Below are 6,504 nucleotides of genomic sequence, written 5' to 3'. Positions count from 1 at the left end.
CTCAGGTTCTTCTGAAATACTGAAGCATCCTTCCCCCTCTTGGTGTTTGTTAGAGAGGATGTACAGGTATTACCATACTGCTTCTTATTTACAGGAGAGTACAGGTGCAGGGTCAGTCCCTACACACCCCAGTAAAGTGGAAAAAAGCCCATGGAACAGAAAAATATCCATATGCAGAAGGACAGAACGAACATCTGTGCCTGTCCTCTGTGGGCAGCAGTATCTGCAGAAAGACTGTCAGCACAAATCTAGGAATATAAAAAAAAAAAAAATAAAATTCACATATAGGAGAGCAAGGATTAAAGTAGCTCATATAGAAAATGCAAAAAACCCAAGGTGCTCTGTAAAAGCAGAATAGAGGCTCTTGACATTGATGTCCAGATTTTGGTGTAGATCAGAGCTGAACGGAAGAAAAAAGGGCCATACCTTGGCAAGCACTACTACCTGTGGCACTTTTCCCAAGAAAAATATGTGTTCTTCCTTCAAGGTTACGCATATAAGTGAAACAAACCCAACTTTTTGGCAAATTCCAGCTGTCTGCCTATCTTTAAAAATATAACACTGGAATACGAAACATGCAACATGGGAAACAAAAATTAATTTTAAAATGCCACAACTCCTTGAAAAAACATGTCAGAGTATCTTTCTGTCTGAAGGTGCTTGAACGTTCATCCCAGTTTAGCATTCAGAGAAACCCTCAGTTTCACATAGAGTGTGTTTTGATCCCAGCACCCGTCACCCCAAGGTGGTCTTGTCTTGCCTCCTAACAAGCATATCATAGAATCACAGAAACATTTAGGTTGGAAAAGCCCTCTGAGATCATCAAGTCCAACCATTCCCCAGTGCTGCTAAACCTACCACTAACCCATGTTCCCAGCTGCCACATCCACATGGCTTTTAAATCCCTCCAGGGACGGGGACTCCACCACTGCCCTGGGCAGCTGTGCCAAGGATGGACAACAATTTCCATGAAAAATTTTCCCTCATATCCAGCCTGAACCTCCCCTGGCAAAACCTGGGGACATTTCCACTTATTGTGTCCCTTGTTCTCTGGGAGCAGAGACCAATCCCCCCTCGGCTCCCCCCTCCTCTCAGGGAGTTGCAGAGCCAGAAGGTCCCCCCTGAGCCTCCTTTTCCTCAGGATGAGCCCCCCCGGCTCCCTCAGCTGCAAAACTGCAAAGTGAAAATAAGAGCTCCAGACAATATTGCAAATCAATGCTCCAACACTTATCTCCGTTTCATATTTTTCTCTAATCAACATGTTTAAGAGCAATACGGCCATCCTGGCACTCCACAGCTTGTTGTGATTACAAGAAATACTGGCGGAATGGGAGCTTTAAAATTAAGTAGCATGGAGTGTCCAGTAATTAATTTGATTTTTGCATCCATTCTTTATTTAATTCAACTTTAAAACTACGTTAGAAGCTGGAAATGGGCAGTGTAGCATGAAAATGAACTGGCCAGGTTCCAAGTGAGGCAGGGATTAGCATAACGTTAAATGTTGAGGATTGTCAACATTGCTGAGCTTGGGAGGGCGGGGAGAAGGAAGAGACTTTCTGTGTGCTATCACAGCACAGTGGGAGATCAAAGCACAGTTCTGTGCCAGGTAAAAAGACCATCTCAGCTCCAATCTCAAAAGAAGAGAAGGGAGAGAAGGAAGCAAATGCTGGGAGCTTGGGAGGAGACAGATGTCTGGATGGGAAGGCTGGAGCAACGAGTTTGAGTCCTGCTCTGGGGACCATCACTCCTGCACTTCGTTTTTCATGACTCATGTTGCATTTGTGCCTCCATGAGTTGCTGGAATGGTCCCATTCCCCAGGTTCAAACTGTTTAACCTGCATTTGGTGGAGATTCCTGCAGGAGCTGCAATGAATCTTTCCTGTTGTAATCCCTGTATTCACAGTCTTTCACATCTTTCCATTCGCTTAATTCAGGTGAGTTGGCCCAGCAGCAATGCCACTCCTGTGACTCCCATCATCTTGCATTTGTTTTGGCAGTACCACTTTTATATGCTGAAGCTGGAGTGTTGAGGAACTTGTTTTCCATGGAGCAATGCCAAAAACCAAACCAGCAAACAAAAAACCCCACCAAATCCCCAAAACAACAACAACCACCAAACCAACCAACCAAACAAAAAAAGCCAAAAAAAACTCCACAGAGAAACAACCAACCAAACCGAACCAAAACAAACAAACAAAAAAAAAACAACAGAGAAAATCTGGCACAACCTGTTTCTCCAATCTTCTCCATTTCTCTTTCAAGGAAGTGGGGAGTAGAGCCTCCCTCACTGGAGATATTCCAGAACAATCTGTATTCAACCCTGTGCAATGTGCTCTAGGATGACCCTGCTTGAGCAGGGAGTTTGGACCAGAGGACCCACTGTCATCCCTTCCAACCTGAACCATTCTGTGAAGTGCAGTGAGAGGAGACTAAATGATGGGAAAACCCAGTCTGGGTCTCAGCAGAAAATGCATAAAAATTAGAACTGCTTTAGTTGGGGTAAACATTTAGGGAAAAGCCCTCTGAGATCATCAAGTCCAACCATTCCTCAGCACTGCTAAGCCCAACACTAACCCATGTCCCCAAGTGCCACATCCACATGGCTTTTAAAACCCTTCAGGAATAGAGACTCCACCACTGCCCTGGGCAGCTGTTCCAGGGATGGACAATAATTTACTTGGGGTAAAGCAGTCAAAGGACAGCTGACAAAACTATGTAGCTTCAGTAGCAAACCCCAGCATTGTTTGAGGAACACGTTTCTGCCACCTCTAGGAAAAAAAGTAAATCACAATGGATTTCAGTTTCTAAACAGAACTTTGAGTCAGGAAGGAAATAATAAAAACTCACCTTGCACCATGAGAACAGAGCAAGGAACTTAGAATCACCCACATTCGAACCCAAGTAAGTTTTACTAAATCATAGAATCCTTTAGGTTAGAAAAGCCCCCTCAGATCATTGACTATAACCATTCCTCCAGCACTGCCAAGGTCACCACTAACCCATGTCCCCAAGAGCCACATCCACAGGTCTTCTAAACCCCTCCAGGATGGGGACTCCACCACTGCACTGTACAGCCTGTTCCAACACTTAACAACCCCTTGGGGTAAAAATTCTTCCCTAATATCCAGTCTAAGCTTCCCCTGGCACAACCTGAGGCCATTTCCTCTTGTCCAACCCCTTGTTCCTTGGGAGAAGAGAACAAGCCCCACCTGGTTACAACCACCTTTCAGGTTATCCTGATTTGGCAGCAATGAAAGGAACAGCTGGGGAACCAGGGCTGCATCTGTGCAAAACCAGCCTTGGGTGTTATCACCCACAGCCTTTCAGACCATCAGTCCTGGCCTTGATTCACTGACTGGAAATGGATGCAACTCCCCAGCTGCACCAGAAAAAATGTTTATTATTCACAGATTCCATTCCCCAGGTAGGACATGAAGGCTCATACTCGCATGCAGAGTGAGAAGCTGGAGGGTTTAGGTGTGCCAACGCTCAAAATTCACCAACAACAGTGTAGGAGACAAATATTTCTGCAAGAAAAACAAGAGTTACAACAATAACACATCACTTTAGGAGTTTCTCCTAGAATTTGTGTTGGTTCTTTAAGGTAACTGTAGCTGGTGAGTTCCCAGTTCTCTGATACCTTGTGTATCAGAACCCTGCTCTGCATCTTTTTGGGGTATTGTCTTCTCCATTTCTTACCAGATGTGAAGGTCTTTTGGGCAGAGTTCAGCCTGGTCACTGCTGCAGCTGTTTCCTGATAAAGCACCTATTCCTGGGAAGTTGTGTGCTGTCAGGTTTGGAGTGAAGGGAGGTGCTCTTGCATACTCTGTGCTATGATGGTTCATGGGCAATCCCAGTTTCAGGCCCCAGTCCCTCTGCCCTGGGGTTATTCACACACAGCAATCACCATCACTGATGCACTGCCCCCTGCCTGCCTGGGCTAGCTGGCATTTGGGACTGTGCCTGTCCACCACAGATGCCTCTGCCACAGCCAAATCCATGGCTCAAGGATGAATGAACACCTTGCTAAGCCTTGTGGCCAAACACGGGGGCTACACTGCCCTGCAGTAACATCCCCTCCCTCTTGTCCTGCCTTCCTTTACTAATGTTGCCTCTTCACTCCTCGATTACATTAAATTCCTGGAGTCAAATTTCAGCCTTTCAGCTGCTTTTTCTGCTTTAAAGCACAGCAGTGTAGCATGAGCAGATTTAATGGCACAGGCCCTTGTGTACACATTGCTGTGTCCTGCTCAGGGGTCCTGACCAACCTGGTTTAGTGAAAAGCGTCCCTGCCCAGGGCAGGGGGGTGGAATGAGATATTCTTTAAGGTCCCCTCCAACTCAAACCCTTCTGTGATTCTGTGTGTGGCTTTGCAAAGAGGCTGTTCATCAGGTCCCAGATCAACAAGAGATGACCAGTGGAGGGGAAGGCCACAAACAGGACCTAACCACGTGCAGTCCAGTTGTGTAGTGTTGAGCCCATACTGGCCACGTGCCTTTGATGGTCCACCACGAGCCCCACCTAACCCCATAATTACAGTCCCACTGCCAACCCTGCTCATGCTGAGGCCGGCAGCAGCTCACCTGAGCTGTTTGGGTTTCCTACTCCAGTTTGTAAGAGTAAAACCTTAAAAGTACTGAGTACATAAAACAGGCCTCCCGACCCATTACTGCAACATGCCCAACTTTTATGCAGGCTTTTTCCACAGCTCCTACACAACTGAACAACCATTAATGTTAATGCTGATGTTTGTTAATGTTAATGTTAATGTTAGTGGCTGTTACACTCCAAAAGCAGAAGCAAAGGCCCTGAGGAACAGCAACCCTTACAGCCACTTTTCTTTACAGAACATGCCCTGGCTTAAGGTCATCAGAAGCTCTTCAGGTCTTTCTAATTGCAGTGAGTGGGTTTCCAAGCCAAGAGGAAAAGCCTGCGTTGCCAGATGGGGAACGTTCCTACTGTTGCACTGTCTCAAAGTCTGATGCACGTTGCAGTAGGTAGCAGGTGGTGAAGTGGAATCCTGGCAGAGGAAAATCTGTCAGCCTTTCAGCAGATTGTATCTTCTGAACACCTGGATGGAACCCCTGATAATTATCTTGTGGATTTTTCTTCTGGACACCTGGAGGGAACCCCTGATGACCATCTTGTGGACTTTTCTTCTGGGCACCTGGATGGACTACTTACACACAGCTTGTGGATCTTTCATCTGGGCAATTGGAGGCCTACTTAAAAGAAGAGACATTTACAATCTTGAATAATTAGGGTGTTTTGTCCCAGTGTTTTTTCCGGGTGTCTCTTATGGACTTCTCGTGGACTTTTCTTCTGGACACCTGTGTGGAACTGCTGATTGATCTGGATGGAACGTCTGATGGACAGCCTGTGGATCACCTTGTGGACACCAGGAGCCCTATTTAAAAAAAAGAGATATTTATGAGTTTTTTTGAATAACTAGTATTTTCTCCCAGCAACAGGACAGTTGCTTGTTGTTGGCTGATTTATGGGAGCCAAATTAAACATGTGACAACCCTGGTGCTGGATGCATGGGGCAGAAGTGCCAGCATATCAAATGCTTCTCTAAGTTATTTCTCCCAACGCAAGGGGATGGTTATTTCTACTCTGCTCTTGCCCAGTGATTTTTGCTCTGCTCTGCTTGGGTGATCTGTTCTCCAGATCTCACACTGCTTTCAGGTTTGACCAAATGGAGTGATAGAGGAAGGCAGGATTGCTCCTGGACCTGCAGCTGAGCCCCTTTGTCAGTGCCTTTGCAAAAATCTGACCCCAGGCAGAGCTTTGGAACAGCTTTCCAGCAAAACGTGTCTCCAGAGCATTACTTTGCAAAGAATCCCATGGCTGCACCCAGTCTGACTGAAGGAAAGCAAAGCTCACCAGCACTACAGAGATCTGCCACTGCCCCTTTTTATTCCTGTTTATTCATGGGATGTCCATTAATTAAATTAGGAGTAAAGCAAAGGTACTGCTGCCCATGCACAGTCCCACCTGCCCAGCGGTGCATGCCAACGTTTTCCTTGGGAGAGCTTAATAATCCAAGGGGAAGTCTGTATGTACAGCTGGGGAAGAGGGAATCAGTGTCACCCCTCTCAACTTCCCAGCACAGCCAGGACTGAGCTCATGAGAAGTCTCTGCTGCCTTCAAGCTCAGCTGTGCCTGTCACAGAAAGCCCCACCAAGTGTTTAAGAGGGAAATAAACAGATTGTCTTTATACCATTTACCAAACTATCCCAGAATTTACCAAAAACATCTCAAGTGTCAGCCAAAGGAGCTCCAGCAAGGGCGGCCTGGGTCTGGTGCAGTGGAACAGGAGCAGGATGTCAGGGTTTGGCTGCAGGCTCCACCCTGGGGCTTCACCAAGAACATCTCCTCTGCATCTAGTCCTGGGTGAATGGAGCTAAAACTTTTCCATGTCAAAAGGAGAATGTCTCATGCTTAACACTAAGATGCCAAGGGCTTCCTTGGCATTCGGGGAAATGCCTATTTTTTTTTTTA

This window comes from Pseudopipra pipra, chromosome Z (assembly GCF_036250125.1).
Source record: "Pseudopipra pipra isolate bDixPip1 chromosome Z, bDixPip1.hap1, whole genome shotgun sequence".
Lineage (NCBI taxonomy): Eukaryota > Metazoa > Chordata > Aves > Passeriformes > Pipridae > Pseudopipra > Pseudopipra pipra.
The sequence above is the reverse complement of the archived record's forward strand: the minus strand, read 5'-3'. Positions refer to the sequence as shown.